This window comes from Microtus oregoni, unplaced genomic scaffold (genome assembly GCF_018167655.1).
Source record: "Microtus oregoni isolate MIOR12 unplaced genomic scaffold, Mior012 000001F_ref0000356, whole genome shotgun sequence".
Lineage (NCBI taxonomy): Eukaryota > Metazoa > Chordata > Mammalia > Rodentia > Cricetidae > Microtus > Microtus oregoni.
The window spans coordinates 11,858,361-11,876,614 of NW_024543060.1; the positions used below are offsets into that span (position 1 = coordinate 11,858,361).

An 18,254-nucleotide genomic window follows, 5' to 3' on the forward strand; every position below is an offset into this window, starting at 1 on the left:
AAGACCAGGCTCGGAAACCTTTCACTTCCTAGTTCTGAGACCTACACTGAGCTCTTGCTGGAACTTCAGGCACAAAGTAATGTTTACAGTAGTGGTTCTCTTAGCATATCTTCATATACCACAGAAAAGGTATGTACACCTCTGCAAACAACCATTAGAAAAATACTTCATAGTAAGAGCTGTATGGACAGTTAACTAGCCAGGACTCAGTGAACTAAGCCAGATGGCTAACTCGAGCCTGCAGACATGGTTTTACATTTTAAAACAATTCTTTTAAAGAAGCAAATGAACAATAATATTCAACAGACACTATAAATAGCTTGCAAGACAATATTATCAAGCACTATAAAAATACCTGTCTACCCTTATCTAAGTTATATAAACATAAAAACCTGCCTATTAAAACATCTGAAGCTAGAGACCAAACTGCTAAGCGAAACAAAATAGAGTAAGAAAGACAAATACCATCTTCTCTCATATACAGAATTTTTATATATTTTTGTCTGTTTGTGTGTATGGCATAAAAGAGGAAGTGCAACTAGGGAGGAAATTAAGGGAGAAGGAGGTGGAAACAGAGAGGGTAATGGGAAGACACATTTTCTCTCATGTATAGATATACACACACACACACACACACACAATGAAAGCAGAAGGGGCACCCACATGAGCAAGAAAGAGGGTCCAAAGACGCTAGTAGGGAAGAAACTAAGCCCAGTACAATGATACATAAGGATGGGAATGTCTGATAGAAATCCATTATTTTGTATGCTAACCAAAAACAATAAAAACAAAATTATTCTGTATTAGTTTCAGAGACGGGTTCCTACTGATGAGCAGGACTTTCTTCTCCAGGGCTTCCTGCACTACTGTTCATACCTGGTGGGGCCTTGCTCCAGTCTACCTGATTCTATTTTCCCTAATGCTTATCCTTGAATGATCCCAAAGGATCCCTCCAGCTAGCTCCAACTCTGTCACTCTCTCTTGGAGTCTGTCTCTGATACTTAAACCCTTCCTAAATTTCATGTTGGACTTCCCCCAAATGCCAAGACCGTGCTAGCCCTCCCTCACAGAGCTTTCAGTCACAGTGGGCACCACACACGTTAACAATATTGTGCTATAGTTTTTGCTAGTGGTCTCTTTTGTTAGTGTGCAATTCTCCATAACTTGTAAATGACTTGAAGGAACAGATTCCACTGCTTTTGCACCCCTTACTTTGATAACAGTTCATCATCCTCCAAAGACACTATCTGGTAGTAGCTAGCTGGTGCAGAAAAATAGCCTAAGGCCTGGAAATGGGTGACAGAAGATTGGAAACTTCAGAAAGGAAACCCACAGAGAACTTAATGGAAGCCCAGAGGCTGCACAGCAAACTTCGTATATATTAAAGACAAATAAAACCCAACCAGTAGGGGAAAAGCTTAAGGATCATGACATAAAAAGAACTCACTGAATAATACTCATTTAAAAAGTAAAGTATTAAAAAGGATAAGCATTCATAACACATGTAAAAAACAAAGTGTGCCCCTGACACTATTGGTCAACAATTTCTTTGTGATAATGAGCTCTTGGCATTGATACATATTTGTTGCACCAAAGTGATCAACTAAACTACGACAGGACTCAATGGACTACACATGTACAGTCTAATCTGATTAAATTCTAAATCTGACTTAAAAAAAATTCAGAACTTATTTGAAGTAGTAATTGTTGTTTTAGAGATTACATTTAATTAAAAAAAAAAAACACCAATCACTTGTCAGCACCAGGCTAAGAAAGCAGAAATCATATGCACACCCTTATATCATGCTCCAAGACATAATCAAATTCATTTTCATGAAAAAATGAACCAAGAATGTTTTGCTTAAAACAAAAACTATTTTGTTTACATTAACCCTACAGGCAAAATGCAAGATTAACAAGTCGTACATATATAAGCACCAAAGGCACAAATATTTTCAAGACAAGTAGAAATATTACCCAGGAGTCTAAACTAAAGATGAACAAATCATAAATACCTTTTACATAAGCCAGGCTTAAGGCAATATTCATATGTTTTATCTCCTGTGTTTTATAGAACTTCTCAGCCTTCATCTCACTAGACATGGAAGGCAGTTTTTAACCTATAATAAATTAGGCTGAAGTTTATAGAAACAGAGTATGCAAAAGGCATCATGAAATGTACGATGAAATGAATCAGCTCTCAATTACTCAGAGAGGAAGTAATGACACGTGACACCAAAAAATCTGGTTTCTTGAGTGCACAGCATTAATTTGGGAGAAAATCCCCTCACAATCATTACCTAACCCTGGGGTCAGTGTTAAGCAAGAGTTCATTTTCCCCGGATGGCTCAGTGTTGAGGGGGTTCAGACGACCGGGGAAAGGAAGGAGTTAAGGCAGACGCGTACAGGTGGCTAAAGATAAGCAGCGTGAGATAAAAATTTTCCACTTAAGCTACAGAGAAAACCGGGAGATGATGTATGAGGAGAAGGAAGAAAATACAGAGAAAGGTGAGAATGCTAAAATGTTTGACTCTAAGCAAGATTTTCTCCCCGTCACCTCATCATCTTCCTTCCCTCTACAGGGTGTTATTAGTGGTAGCAAGAATTACAAGTGGGCTGAAAGGCTGAAAACAAACTCTCATATTTGTAATTTAGAAAAACCATGTTTTTTAAAAATCCTTATCATCGCTTTATATTAGGCCCACCACCACCTGTCTCCACGGGTAATTTATCTTATTAGTTGAGAAAATCAATTCCAATAAGAAAAGGCTAAGACGGTAGGGGACTCATCCTTCTGGAACATCTTTAGGTGACTTAAGCAAAATTTACAAGACGGCAAGAATTACATATTTCTCAAATACACAAAAAAAAAACTAAATGTTTATCTAAACACGGGATCTGAGCCAGGAACCTCAATTTGTTTCTGTCTGACATATGGCTCAGTCTTGAGTGGCATATGTTTAGCACCAATGCCGGGAAAAGCATAGCGGTTAAAATATTAGAGAAAAGCTTCAAGTGTCATTTTATTCTTACCACCGATCTTAGCCAAAAGGCAGAGAAGCAATGCGGTTTGATTCTTATGACACAGAAAAACACGCACAAACTTGGGTTTCACGAACTAAAACAGACCACATTACGAAGCAGCAAAAATCAATATGTGCCTCAGTTTTGTTTCTTTTCTTTTTTTTTTTAAGGCTACCGTGAACACATAAAGATTAAACTATAAAAAGAGGAAAATCCTGTCAGCCTGCTATTCTCAGGAATAGATGGACAGACAAGGAGGTGTAAGGTAACTTACAGTCTCACAGGAAGGAAATGAGGGAAAAAAAATCTCACCATCCCTACTACCCCCAGCAATTCACACACACACACACACACACACACACACACCAATTATCTCAAGTTTTTTTTTCCTACAAAGGCGGTAGTTTAATAAAAAATTACGATTACCTATCACACTCTTAAAACAGCAGCGCTCGCGACCCGAGCTCGAAAGGATCTGCTCGGTTTTCCTGCACCGAGCGCACGATGCCCCCGGCAGAGTCGTGTCAAAAGTTCACCCACGCAGGCTGGAGCGCGGGGAAGGACCGAAGCCTCCCGTCCTCCTCCCGAGCGAACAGGTGGTTAACTTACCTGGGCACCGGAGCCGCCAGGCGCCGCCAGCAGCCGCCGGGGCACAGACCCGAAGGGCGTGTTTTCGAGGATTTAACCCCCAGGTGAGCGGGCTGAGCTCCGCGGTCGCCGAGTCCCCGGCGGCAGGTGCCGCGCACGTCGCCGCGGCGTCCCGGACCCCGCCGCCTCCCCGACAGCGCTCCCCCCCCCCCGGCTCCTTCCCACGCGGGGCGGGGTGGAAGGGGGGGAAGCGCCGCCCGCCCCTCGACGGACTCGACCCTCGGACGCCGCGGCCCCGCAGCCCCAGCCTAACGGTTTCCCCGACGCGGGCTCCCGTGTCCCCCGCCGCCTCTCACCTCCGAGTCCCGCCGCTCCGAGGCGGAGGAAGGCGGATCCCCTGGCGTGTCTGCTGCGGGGCTCCGGATCGTCCTCTCACTACCTTGATGGTGGGCCCGGCTCCCGGGGGCCGCCGCTGCGCTCACGGTGAGGGGTTGTTTTCCCCGGCAGTGACGGGCGCCGCCTCAGCCCCGCTCTTCGCTCCCTCTCCGCGTAGCTCCCGCTTTCTGTTTCACCCGAGGGACCGCGAACCCCGCCGCCGCCATGATTACTACGGAGTCGGGAGGAGGAGCCCGGAGTCGGCGCGCCCAGTGCGGCTGCGCGAGCCCCGCCGACGGCGCCCCCGGCCGCCGGGACCCGGAGCCCCCGCGCGTGCCCGTCGCCCCGCGTCCAGGCTTCGCGGGCGGCCGCTAGTGCGGCGCTGTCGCGCTCCCTAAGCCGGGGAGCGCCCCGGGAACTGTGCCGATGATTGACGTATCTGAGGCAGTATTCCAAATGCATTTTAGAAAGCGCCCCCACCCTCCACCCCCAAAAGATGAACCACGTCAGCCCCTCGCCGAAAACCCCAGAACTTAGAATGCTGGCAGGTGCTATAGGTTCAGTTTCTACTCATAAACATTTAGAGCCCCGGCATTCATTTTATAGCACCCACAAAAGAGATTTACTTCGTCCCGAAACGCAGTGGTTAATTTCTTGGTCTCGGACCAGCCAAATCTAGTGGAAACCCGTTACCTTGATGTCTACCACAGCGGAGACCGAAGCGAAGGCAGCAGCAATTTCTTTAAGCCTCAAGCAATGGGGGTGGGGGGGGTGGGGGGTGGAGTGGACGCTGCAGTAATGCCTGAGGGTTGGCCCGACTGCTTACTTTTGCAATTTCACCGGAAGCCTTGGGGAGAGGGTCGTCTTTGGGAACCTGAGTCCTCCCAGTCCTTCCAAAACTGGTAACTGATGAAACCGGGCTCCACGTCTGACTTGTATTTCGGTTTCTTAATCGTGCTGCGTTTTAAGAAGGCAATCTTTTTGTTTTTTAACCATTTGACAGAAATCTCTTGAAGATGTACGTATTTCTTACGTTCTTAAAGAAAACAATGGATAACGAAATTCTTAGTGGATCACTGACTGTCAGATGCAATACTCAGACCGTGCACCAACGTCTCAAGGGATTTCAGAGTGTATAGAGTCCCCGCTTTTGCTGCTGTTTTATGCAGTATTCTCCTTACTTTTGTTGAAGACCCCTCACTTGGCATGGATTCATTTCCCTTCGTATCTTTTTTTTTTAATACTTTCTATTTTTCTGTGGTGGTGGTAGTGGTGGTGGTGGTGTCTTTTAAGTTCCTTTTCTTCTTTTTCTCCTACTTCTCACTATGGCTGCAGGCAATAATTGATCCGATGTTTATATCCGCAGCCAGCTAATCAGAGGTTCTTTTCCTTTCCCTCAGCAAGTAGTACCGTTTGATACTTTATCAAACGGTATCGTGAGATGAGATTTTTTTATTATTATTTTTTACTCTTCAGTAAAGGAACAAAAGTCCTTTCCCTGAGAGAAATGTCTCATTTTCTTAACTTCCAGCTTTGGCCCTCTTCCAGACACAATTGCTGGAAAGCTGATCTTGGAATAACAGAAGTCTAACTGCTCAGTGTTTGACAACATGAGAGTTTGTATCAGAATGTGGAGGAGTTGTGTGGCTGCTCCATCCTGCTGCCCAACTGGTGCTCGGTTTGAGGCTAAACTAGTGGTCTCCAAATTTAACTCTAAGCTAGTATTTTCCAAAGCTTTGTACTTGAGAACTCCGTTAAAATGCAGAATCCTACAATCTGCCCCCTCAAGATTCTGGCTCCTTGATTTCGGGGGTAGACAAAGAAATAGATTTTAAAATAAACCTGCATTTTTTTAAAGTATGATTAAAGCCCATCTACATGCCATAGGCAGAGCAAGAAATAATAGCTCCATTGAAGGAGATCAGGCCATGTAATCCAAGACGGCATTGATGTAAAACTAGACCCTTAGCTATGATACACGATGCTGTGAGATGGTAAAAAGTGGGGGATTTATCTCCTGTGGCGAGAAAGAAACATATACATAAATCACCCTAGCCAGAGAGGCCCAAGAAACTACGCTGGCTTTGAACAGGCCTTTATTTTCCTTATCAGGAAAATAAATACCATTTTCAACCCTCATGCCTCTTGAGCCCCAGGCAAGAGTCAGGACTTTGAACACCACTCTTCCTTGAACTTTTCTTCTGTATTTGGCACCCATTTTCTTAATTTTCATCCTGTTTTTCTGGGCACAGTGTCTCCAATCCCTTTTCATATTCCCATCTTTCTCCCTGCCTATTCCGCATGTGTGGGCTCAGCGTTTAAGGGCAAGTACTGCTCTTGCAGGGGACACAAATTCAGTTCCCAATGCCCACATTGGATGGCTCACAACCACCTATGAATACTCCACCTCCAGCTGCTCCGACGCCCTCTTCTGGCCTCCAAGGGCATTCATGCACATATGCTCAGAGCACAGACACGCACGCGCGCGCGCGCACACACACACACACACACACACACACACACAGAGTGTCTTTCCCTGATAACTGGTATTTGCTTCATGGGGATGTTTTCACTGACCATTTTCACACATCCCTCTGCCACTGTTTTGCCTTGGGGTTTTCTGCATATTGGGGCCACTAAGGAAACACCAGGGCAGGCTCTCATAACTGCCTCCAGGTCCGAGACAAAGTCTGCTAAGCATTTGGGAAGCTGAGGAAGCTCTTTGTGGGAGAACCGGACTTAGAAACAACCCGTGAGAGTCTGAAGAGTCATTTTGAGCAATGGAGAACACTCACCGATTGTGTGGTTATGAGACATCCAAGCACCAACTGCTCCAGGCAGGGGCTTTTACTTTGTCAGATTCACCACAGTGGAGAAAGTTGATGCAGCTATGAATGCAAGGTAGATGGAAAACCTATGGAGTCAAAGAGAGCTGTCAGCAGATCTCAGACAGTCATCTTTAGTGGCATTAAAGAAGACAATGAAGACTACCACAAATGAGATTATTTTGAACAGTATGGGAAATTTGAAGTTATTGAAATCCTGATCGACATAGGAAGTGAAAAAATGGGGGCTTTGCTAGCTAATTTTATGTCAGCTTGGCACAAGCTAGAGTTATCTGAAAGGAGGGGACCTCAACTGAGAAAAGGTCTCCATAAGACCCGGCCGTAGGGCATTTTGTTAATTAGCTATTAATATGATATGGCCTAGCCCATTGTGTGTGGGGGGCACCCCTTAACTGCTGGTGGTCCTGGGTTCTATAAGAAGAAGACTGAGCAAGCCATGGTGATTAGGCCAGGGAGCAGCTGTCTTCTAAGGCCTCTATAGTAGCTCCTACCTCCAGGCTCCTGCCCTGACTTCCTTCGGTGATAAGCAATGACATGGAAATAAACCCATTCTTCTCCAGTTGTTGGTATGGTGGTTCATCACAGCAATAGTAACCCTAACTAAGACATTGCCTTTGATGACCACGACTCCACAGGTAAGGTTGTCATTCAGAGATCCTATACTGTGAATTGCCACAAGTGTGAAGTAAGAAGAGCCCTGTGGAAGCAAGTGATGGTTGTTAGTGCTTCACCCAGTCAAAGAGGTCCAAGTAGTTCCAGAAACATTGGTGATGGTTGTGGAGGTGGTTTCTGTGGCAATGACAATTTTGGTTCTGGAGGAAACTTTATGGCAGCTTTGGTGGCAGCCATGATGGTGGCGAATAGGGCAGCAGTAGACATAATGAATGTCATAATGACAGAAGTAATATTGGAGGTGGTGGAAGCTACGGTGACTTTGACAGCTACAACAACCAATGTCTTCAATCTTGGGACCAATGAAGGGAGGACACTTTGGAGGCAGAAGCTCTGGCCTTCATGGTGGTGGAGACTAATGTTCTACTGAACGGCAAGAGCGAGGTGGCTTTGGTAGTTCCAGCAGCAGCCATGGCTATGGCACTGGCGAGAGGTTCTAGTTACTGCAGGGAAACAAAGATTAGCAGGAGGGGACAGCCAGAGAAGTGACAAGGGAAGCTACAGGTTGCAACAGATTTGTGAGCTCAGACAAACACAATGGTGACAGGGCCCAGCCGCCACAAAAAAGACGGGTTTGAGACAATAGTCCTGTGTGTGGGCAAAACACCTCAGGACTGTGTTTGTGACTAGTTGCATAACAGGTTATTTTACTTTCTGTTATGTAGAGGAGTGTAAAACCTTCCAGCAAAGGGTTTTAATACAGACGTGCTGCTGGATGCTAAATGTAATAGTCTGGTCAGAATGCGGAGAAATCCCTAAATCCTCATTACTGCTACTCAAAGCCATTTTGTTTTCTGTCACTGTTTTCTCCAAAATAACCTTGGAAACCTTAGTTTCAAAACAAGAGAGTCTACTAAAGCGTTTCCTAAGGCTGAAAAGGAACCTCAGGGATAGAGCCTAGCATGTGAGAGGTGCTGGGTTTGGTTTTCACGATCAGAAAAACAAAAATAGAACACACACACATACACTCACGCACGTGGCAATCCTAAACTGAATAGTAGCTGTCCTAGAGAGGTCTTTCTTAAATGTTGCCAACAATAAAAATCCTCTGGGATGCATATTTAAGATCTAGTAATTTGGGCTGTTGCAATGGCACAATGGTTATGCTCACTCATCTTGAGTACCCAAGTTGAATTCCCAGCACCCGCATCAGGCTACTCATAACTGCTTGTACCTCCAGCTCCAGGGAGATCTGAGGTCTCTGGCCTCAGATGCACACACACACTCACACACACACACACACACACACACACACACCACAATAATTAAAGTAAATCTGTATATATGATATGTACATATATGTTACAGCATTTCCATTCTGTTCTCCCCTCCCTATGATTCTTCATTTTATAGGCACACCAACGGATTTAGATTAGGGTAATCCACAGACCATACTTTCAGAAAATAAACAACAGGTAGCTTTTCTCCCTTTGTGACATATTATTAACTTAAATTAATAAAATGGTTTAAAAATTGCTCTTATGAGCTAGTTCTAGGACAGCTAGGATTGTTACACAGAGAAACCCTGGTTCGAAAAAAATATTGCTTTTATGAATGGTTCAAAATTTTATATGATTTCTTCTTTAGAGACATGCTAAGAAGGACTAACAGATTTTAAAATCATAAATGATCATCCTAATAGCCCAAATTTGTCGGTGTAGATGGTATATTTCAAAGCACCCTACAGGGAACAGATCTCACTTCCCACAAGAGAAAAGGCTTACACATTTACCTTACCAAGTGAGTTTTCCCATATGAAAGGGCTATACAATTATAGGACAGACAATAAGGATTTATTCTCTTGGCTGAAAAAACAGTTTCTATATCTGTTCTTGGATCTGTCAACAGCTCTTTGATGCTGTGTACAGATTCAGGAGAGTCTGGTATCTGTCCTGGGTTTGAGCACACAATTGTCATTATCCAGCCCAGCCAGATGACATATGAATCCATTTTAGACACAGAAGAGGAAGATAGTCATCTGTGAGGAAAATGAGACAGAAGACGACTTAGTTTCAAAACTATCTTCAAATGAGTTGACTTCACAATCCCCACCTCACCCCCCGAAAGGGGGGGAAAGCAAACTTCAAACCAGAGCAATGTTTCTTTCCCAAGATAACAATGAAATTTTCATCTAAAAAAAGGAAAATGTACATGGGTTTAGAATCAAAAATCCATATATTCTATATTCACTTGGAATTTGCCAAACTTAAGAAATTTCTTCTCAACCTTTTGACCTAAATATTTAAACAAAATTGCATTTTAAAACAACCAGATAAATCAACTCTTCATGGTAGCAGGCATATCTTTACACAATCATTTGTCTTTATTATAATATTTTAAAATGAAATGGGCATCTCTTAAATTTAGGTAAACTGGTATAGAATATAGAAAAACTAGGAAAGTATTGATTTATTTAAGGTTTTTTTTTTCCTGTTAGTTTTTTGAGACAAGGTTTTGCCACATAGACCCGGTTAGCCTGGAAGTCATAGTTCCTCTGGCTTCTGAGGCCTGAGTGCTAGGATTTAAAGTGTGTGCCACCACACCTAGCTCAAGTAGTGACAAAGCATTTGATTACATCGTAGTGGTATGAATTTGGTTTGCCTTCTCAAAATTTATGCTGGAGGTGAATTCCCACCAAGGAATTAAAATTTGGAAACTTAATCTGTCCGTGTATTTGGAGATGAGACATTGAGAAGGGATTAGGCTGAGGTGAGCTCAGCAGGATGGATCCCCAGTGAATGAATTCCTGTGGCTTTATGAGCTCCAAAACGACACATGTTCGTGCACACGCCCATCTCTTTGCCCTGTACCCCCCACAGGGGTCTGTGAGAAGGCTGTTGCTAGATGCAGCCTTTCACTTTGCCTCTCCAGAACAATGGACCAAAGACAGCCTTTTTCCTATAGAACTGAATCTGTCTTGCTATTGTACTGTTAGTAACAGAAGACAGACTAATGCAATATGATGATTTGATTGAAGCTGTACGTCTCAGGAGTAATCTCACAAGATAGACAACATTACCCATTAAGCCTTTACCACCACTGGGAGGCAAACAACCTCAAAGCAAACTTTTCATATCTCTCTTAAGGTAAATAAATACTACTCTATTATCTCTGTTGACATGCTCAAACATGCTTAAGTCCTAAGGCTAGCATGTCTAAACTTAAGTTGTAACTCTAGCTAGAAAAACAACTAAGTACTTCAGGTGAGAGACATGGCCATAGTGAAAAGACTTGTTATATTAATTTTCATAATAACAGTATCTATTGAACACAGATATGAGACTAGTTGCTCAAACAAACTCCCCTCTAGCAAGAGGCCCATTTAAATTGACAATCTAAGTTTGCTTCAGAAGCGGTCTGTTGCAAAGGAAAGAATCATTCAACAATCAAGAAATATTTATAGAATTTTTTATGATAAAGATTCTGTACAAAGATAAAGGGCTCTGACCTTGACATATTTTCTTTTCTTTTTTTTTAAATTTATTTATTTATTAAAGATTTCTGTCTCTTCCCAGCCACCGCCTCCCATTTCCCTCCCCCTCCCCCAATTAAGTCCCCCCCCTCAGCCCGAAAAGCAATCAGGGTTCCCTGTCCTGTGGGAAGTCCAAGGAACCCCCCACCTCCATCCAGGTCTAGTAAGTTGAGCGTCCAAACTGCCTAGGCTCCCACAAAGCCAGTACGTGCAGTAGGATCAGAAACCCATTGCCATTGTTCTTGAGTTCTCAGTAGTCTTCATTGTCCGCTATGTTCAGAGAGTCCGGTTTTATCCCAGGCTTTTCCAGACCCAGGCCAGCTGGTCTTGGTGAGTTCCCAGTAGAACATCCCCATTGTCTCAGTGTGTGGGTGCACCCCTCACGGACCTGAGTTATTTTCTTTTCATCCTGAGCATTTGTTTACAACTTGCTCTTACCTCCAAACCCACCGTTTTTATCACATGTTTTATATGCGTATATGTATATGAGCATGTGTGAGCTGTCATGTCGTAATCATTTCTCCACCTATTTTTTTCTTTTTTGAGACAGGTCCTCTCACTGAATCTGGAACTTACTGCTTTGGTTAGCCTCGCTGGCCAGTGAGCTCTCTGTCTCTACCTGGCTCTCCTCTCTAGCTCTGGAGTTACAGGCATACCTACCTTTTTGAAAAGGTCCTCATATCCGTGCAGTGTTGAGATCAAGAAATGTCCCCACTCTACATTATTCATTGTTATGTAAAATAGTGTTGTTTTTTTCTTTTTCCAGAATGTGCTTTGCCTTGAGAGCCTGTTTTGCAAGCAGCTTTTGATTCAGTTGTGAGGGTGGAGGATGACTGTGCTCTAGGGTGGACCAGTCAACAAAACTATCTGGCCAGTATCACCCAGGTAGCATTGACTGATGAATGACTTATTCCTGAGCATAAAAATGATATGGCCCTTCATTTATTGGGATGAATTGAGGTGTAGAGGCACATGGGCGTAGAAAATCATATCAAGAAAAAACACGCCCAGGAACTTATCAGATGTGCCAGACTGAGGAAAAGGTATAACTCCTTGACCTGGACCTCTAAGGTGCCGGACTTAGCACTGTAGTGTAGCAGCCTCATCCTGACCTGTCATATGATCATCGTTATGTGCCTTAAGGACCAAGAGACAGGAAATTCTCCACAGTCTCTGGGGCTTAACCTCAGCTTGCAAACCCACTATTGACCTTGCCTACTGGACTGCTGGCTTGCTGTCTGCCTGTCCCACCTGAAAACCCTTCTAGACCTGAATCTGCCATTCCTGTCCCAACCTGGTGGCTCTGTCCTTTCACTTTGAAACTGGACTCAGCTGCACCTTCCCTTTCAACCCTGACTTTCTCAGCCCACTTCTGAAACCTCTCAGATTCTGCTGTAGCTTCTTTAACGTATATTTATTCTGTAAACTAGATAGATAGATAGATAGATAGATAGATAGATTTACTGTGTGATGTGTGATATAAGAGTCAATATTAGTAATTAAGATTGAATAAAAGACCTGAATCTCTCTCCGCCAGATCCAAGGAGGTGGGTATTATCTGGCACAGTGCTGCCACTGAAACTCCGGCACCCTTTGAATTTATCAAATACATTTATTCAATAAATCAGCATAAATGTATTCAATACATTCTGACATTGTGGAAGGACACACACATACGTGTCTGTTTCTGATTTAGCAAGGCACCCTCACGACACGAAGCAAGCACTTTACCCACCTGACCCAGTCCCAAAACCCACCCACCATTTTAAGCTCTCCTTTGGAATGCCTGTGCCAATGGGAAGCTCTAGTAACTAAAAAGCGTTTGGAAGGATGGACAAAAGACAGGTCTTACTTCCTGTTATGATGACTAGCAGTGTAGTTTCTTCAAAAGATGGCAGCTATGATTCTCTGTTTAGCCCCTTGACTTCAGTGGACCTGCAGACCTACAGATGCTCACCACTTCCTCTGTCTATCTCCACTTGCTCTTTCTGTTTTTTGCTTTCTTTTGTTTTTAATATCTGTATGACTAATTCCTCAGACATGAAGCTGTCTGAAATACTTACCATGGGTTCTGATTTCTGAAGCCTTAATTTGGACTTTGACTGATAAATTTCTTTTTTTTTTTTACCACATTGATTCAAAATATTTGGGAACTCAAAATGTACTCATGCAAAAAAATAGTCAGAGATATAGTCAAATGGATAGCCGAGTTGAAAGTTGCTATAGAATTCAAAAGAACAATATAACTGGTTGCTATGCAATGCTCAAAGACAAGCATCATATTTTGAAAATTTAACCCTTTTTAAATGTGATCTTCAAAACAACACTGTGATCAAAGTTCTATAAATTTCCCTCCGTACACGAGAAAGGTAGCTGTGAGAGGTTGAACTTAGTCACGCAGACACACGGCTAAGACAGCAGCAGGGCTGGGTGGAATTCAACCATCTGTAGACCCCAGCATCCTCGTTCCTTTAGTTCATCTTCAGAAAGTGTGAAGTTTAAAGGAACCCTGAAGAGCATGCTCCAGATGGATTGATGCTTGTAGAACGTTCCTAGTTACAAAGGCAGTCAAGTGTTAAGTATCAGGGATGCCTAGGTGTAAGAAGCTAGGACAAAAACCTGTGATGGGGCGTGTGGGGATGCAGAAGAAGTGTGTGGAGGCCACGTTCAGAATGATTTTAATGGTGCTCAGGGAAGTTTTAAACAATTTAATTTTATGAAGGGTCAAGAAAGTGAATGAGCAAAAGTGAAAAAGCTGCCTGGTGACATAGATTAATGGCCCTCATTGATATTTGTCGAGTAGTTGTCAAAATTTTAATGATTAACACATTAAAATAAAACATAAGAAAAACATTATGGATTACTTGCATTACATCAAATGTTCTAGTTGTTTTTCTGCATGCTGTGATAAAATGCTAACCAAAAGCAGCTTGAGGGGGGGTGTTATTTGGCTTCTACCTACTGATCACAGTCCATCACGGGGGAAGCCAAGGCAGGACAAGAACCTAGAGGCAAAAATTGAAGTAGAGACCATGGAGGGAGGGACACTATTTACAGCTTGTTCTCTATGGCTTGTTCAGCCTCTTTTCTTATCTAGCCCATGTCCAGCTGTCCAAGGATGGCACCACCTACAGTGGCCGAGGCCTTCCACACCAATCGTTAGTCAAGAAAGTGCCCCACAGTCTTGCCCACAAGCCAGTTTGGTGAAGGCATTTTCTCCAATAAGTTTTCCTCTTCGTGGAACAGTGGTTCTCAGTCTTAATACTGTGATCCTTTATTACAGTTCCTCATGCTGTGGTGACCCCAATCATAACATTATTTCATTGCTACTGTCATTTTGCTACTGTTATGAATCGTAATATAAAAAATATACATACAGGATGTCTGGTATGTGACCCTGAAGGAATCACGATCCACAGGTTGAAAACCACTGTCCTTGATGGTCCTATTTGTGTCAAACTGATTGAAAAAAGAAAAAAAGGATAATCAGCAGCCAAGTGATAAAAAAAAATTAAGCTACAGGAAAATTTGAAATCAAAATGAGCAAAAAGGGGGAAAAACCCCTAATATGTCTATAAGAAATACAGAGGAAAATATCATTTCTCTGATGAGGCAAACACTAAAATGAGAGATTCTGGTCAAGTGGGTCACCCAATCAGCCCGCCTATGGACTGTTATGTTATACTACAAACCTTCACTTGAAGCAATTAACTTCAGACATGTTAGGGCTGAGATCAGCTTTTGTGAGCTAGCTTAGAAATTCAACTGTCTCTTATAACCTTGTTTCCATGGCAAAATGCTTTTGAGACTTCTAAACAGCAGACATTTGAATCAACTTTTGGACTAGAACCCATTTGCAACTCGGGGACTGCCTGTACCTCGGATGTAGATCATCTGTTATAACCAGGGCTTTCACATCACTGCATCCCGGAAGAGTTCAAATGAGTATGTTTCTTTCCAACCCAATACCTCATTTTAGAACAAAGAAACAACTCCTTTGGTATGAACAAGAAGCAAATCCAATGATTTTTTTTTCTTCCATCAAGGACCTGATGATAAGAGCACAAATATTCTAGGTGTAAGCTTTAAGACACATGGATTAGTTTTTTTTTATCTCCGCAATGCAAAAGTAAGGAAACGACAAGAATTGAGTTAATTATCCTTGAAATGCCTGTCTAATATTCTTCTTCCATAGTAACACTTAGAAATTGTAGGGGTTCTTTTATCCCTAGATTAGAACTATAAAGACTGTTGTAGTATCTTTCTAGTACATGGTACATAAAAAGTTGCTGGCTCAGACTGACAACTGACAACTTGTGTGAAGAAACCTGGTCTCTTTTCCAGGGGGTGAAATGGTCTTATTGATCAGGAAAAGGCTATGGAACACGGGATTGGATTTCTAGGTCATTTTACTCTTTCAAGTAATTCCTTTTTCCACTTAAACAATAGAGCCATTGTAATGGATACAAAGTATTAGGAAATATCTCCTTCTTCCATTCCATATTCTCTAAATATGTTAATCGTGCTCATAAAATTCATAGCTCATAAGATAAAGATATGATTTATATCAACAAACTTCTGGATTTCCATTAGCAGGACAATGGTTCTCTAAATGAAGGCTCGTGTGTTATTTTACCCTGGTAGTCTTTGTTTTGTTTTGTTTTTGCTTATTTTATGAACCAAATTTATTTCTGGTCCATTTGTCATCTAGGTGACAAAAATGATATCATGCATATATTTTAAAAAGTTCAAAATCCTAAAAACATTTGCTTAGTATCCTGTGTCTGACATTTTGGAAGTGTTACATTTGTTTAGAGTCTAGCTGGTCCTTTATTTTTATACCATGTCTTTCAGATACCCCACTGTGGCATTCCTCTTGATGGTAAAGGTATCCGACTAGGATTCAAGACCCATGAATGACCCAGTCCTCATTCAAAAGAACTTCCAAGGCCAGGTATGCCCATTAGTTCCAATAGAGTTTTAATTTCAATATTTTTTCTTTTCACCTCTTAAGGTTATTTGGAAGTTTCTTTTTCTTTTCTAACTTTTGGAACCTGTCCAGAAACTTGCTACGTGGATCAGGCTGGCCTTGAACTCAGAGAGATCCGCCTGCCTCTGCCTCCCAAGTGCAGGGATTAAAGGCTTGCGCCACCATCGCCCAGCTCTTTTCAAACTTCTTAAAATGTGTTTTATTCCTTTTCAGTGGAAGAACGTGTAGAGAACGGTACATAAGTTGTTTCCATTTTGCTTTTAAGGTTTTAAAAAACACTTTATTGTGAATGCTTCTCATATACAAAGTTGAACAAATCTTGTGTGTGCAATGTGGAAAACTTAAAGAGAGGTGTGCAGCTGCGAGGCATCATCACCGTCTATGCTCTAAAACTCTCCATTAACTTTGAAAGTTTCACTTTTTCTCCCCTTGAGTTCTAACTTTTCAAAACTTCTGGGCCAAGAACATGTTTTATATAATAGCTGTTTTTGATGTTGCTAAACTCTCTGTTATAACAATATGTGATCAACTAAAAATATATACCCAAAGGAATTATGTTTTCCCTGTTCCTGCAAAACACTTCACATCTATTGACTTTGTTAATGTTGTTGTTTAACTTCATTTTTTATTAACTACTTTACGTTCTGACTTTTAAAAACAGATTCCCACTAAGATTATCAGCTTGTCTTCCTAGCAATTTAATTACAGGTTGCGACTATATTTTTAAATACATGTTGACAATCATATTTTCTGGTGGTCACTACTTAATATTATACAGAGTGTCTCTTTGTAGACTAAAATTCTCTTGGCCTCTTATTTTTGCTATTGTTATTTTTTTCCAGTTGTGTGTGTGGGAGGCTTAAATCAAATCTGCATCCCTGAGATACAACTAATTTGGTCTTAATTTATGATTTTCTTAATGTGGATTTTTAGAATTCAGTTTCCAAGTTTTTTTTTTTTTTTTTTTTTTTTTTTTTTTTTTTTTTTTTTTTTTGTCGAGAAGGGACTTTGGTCTGTAGTCTTGTTTGTTTTGTACCTTTCTTTGGTTTTGTGTCAGGGTGACATTGACTTTGTAGGATGTATTTGGCACTGTCCCTCCCTTTCTATGCTGTGCAGCAGTTTGAGAAGTGCTAGTTCTCCCCCCACCCCCTGCAAAAGAGGGGTGGAATGTTGAAGAGAATCCCTATAGTCCTAGGCCCTTTGGGGGGCAGATTTCTTCTCAGTCTCGTGCCTGCTGTGGGGTTATTTTATTTGTTTATGCCTTCTGGGTGTAATTTGGGCTCATTAGAGACTTATCTTTTTTTCTAGGTTTTCCGGGTTTTTGAAATATAGACTCTCAAAGGATTCCCTAATGACCCTTTGGGGTTTTATTGAGGATTGTTGTTCTCTATGTAATTTTGTTGATTTGCTCCCCCCCCCCCAGTGTATGTAGATTATGTAGGGGTTTGTCAGTCTTGTTCAGTTTTTCAAAATGAACAGAGTTTTAGGATGACTCTGTGTCTTGTTGGTCTTTTCTCTGTTTCACTTATTTCTCCCCACATCGTTTCTTGCTGTCTACAGCATTGGGGTTCATGGCCCCACTCCCAGATCTTTAGAAGCATCATCACATTGTTTCTGAACTCTCTAACTTTAGACATCAAATACCTATAAAGTTTCTTCTTATAGCTGTCTTGGCAGTATCCCAGAGGCTCTAATAGGCTGTTCTAGACTTTTAATTTGACTCTAGGAATTTTACCTTTTTCTAACCGATTTCTTCAAAGACCACTGTTCATGCAACAATGGAGTTGGCAGTCTCCAAGTACTTGTGTAGCTTGTGAGGGCTCCCTTGCTATTGATTTTTAATTTTATTTCACTGTGGTCTGATGTTCAAAGGGGTTCTCCCTTCCTTTCTTTCTTTGCACGTATTCCCTACCTGTTGAATGGACTATTCTATAGACATCTGTTAAAATCAATTGATCCGTGGTATAATTTAGCCCTTAGGTTTCTTTGATGTCTTTCAGTTTGGGAAATGTGTGGGTGAGGTACTGAAGTCTCTCAGTGTCGTATCGGGACATCTGTGATGTTTTAGTGTTTGTTTTATGATATTGGGGGCTCAAATATTTGGCGTATAAATATTAACAACTCTTATATCTTCTTGGTGAATGGTTTCCTTTATCAATATGAAGCGTCCCTCCTTTTCTTTCCTAATCAGTTTTGTTCTGATGTTTACTTTATCGGATGTGAGAATTACTCTCCCAACTGGTTACAGCATCCATTAGTTGGTAGGTTGATTTCCAGTCTTAGTGTT

General features: G+C 41.9%; 1 protein-coding gene across 2 annotated transcripts in view; it reads right to left on the reverse strand.

Moving 5' to 3' along the window:
* The window catches only part of Fndc3a (fibronectin type III domain containing 3A), a 134,472-nt gene extending 130,241 nt beyond the window's left edge, over nt 1-4,231 (reverse strand). The window contains exon 1 of one of the 2 annotated variants that reach the window (XM_041666568.1): nt 3,969-4,231. The gene's annotated coding sequence lies outside the window, so the exon portion shown is untranslated. Of the gene's footprint in view, nt 1-3,450; nt 3,548-3,968 lie in introns of those variants that run through there. The other variant, XM_041666576.1, reaches the window with a different exon arrangement.
* Nucleotides 4,232-18,254: the final 14,023 nt, after the last annotated feature.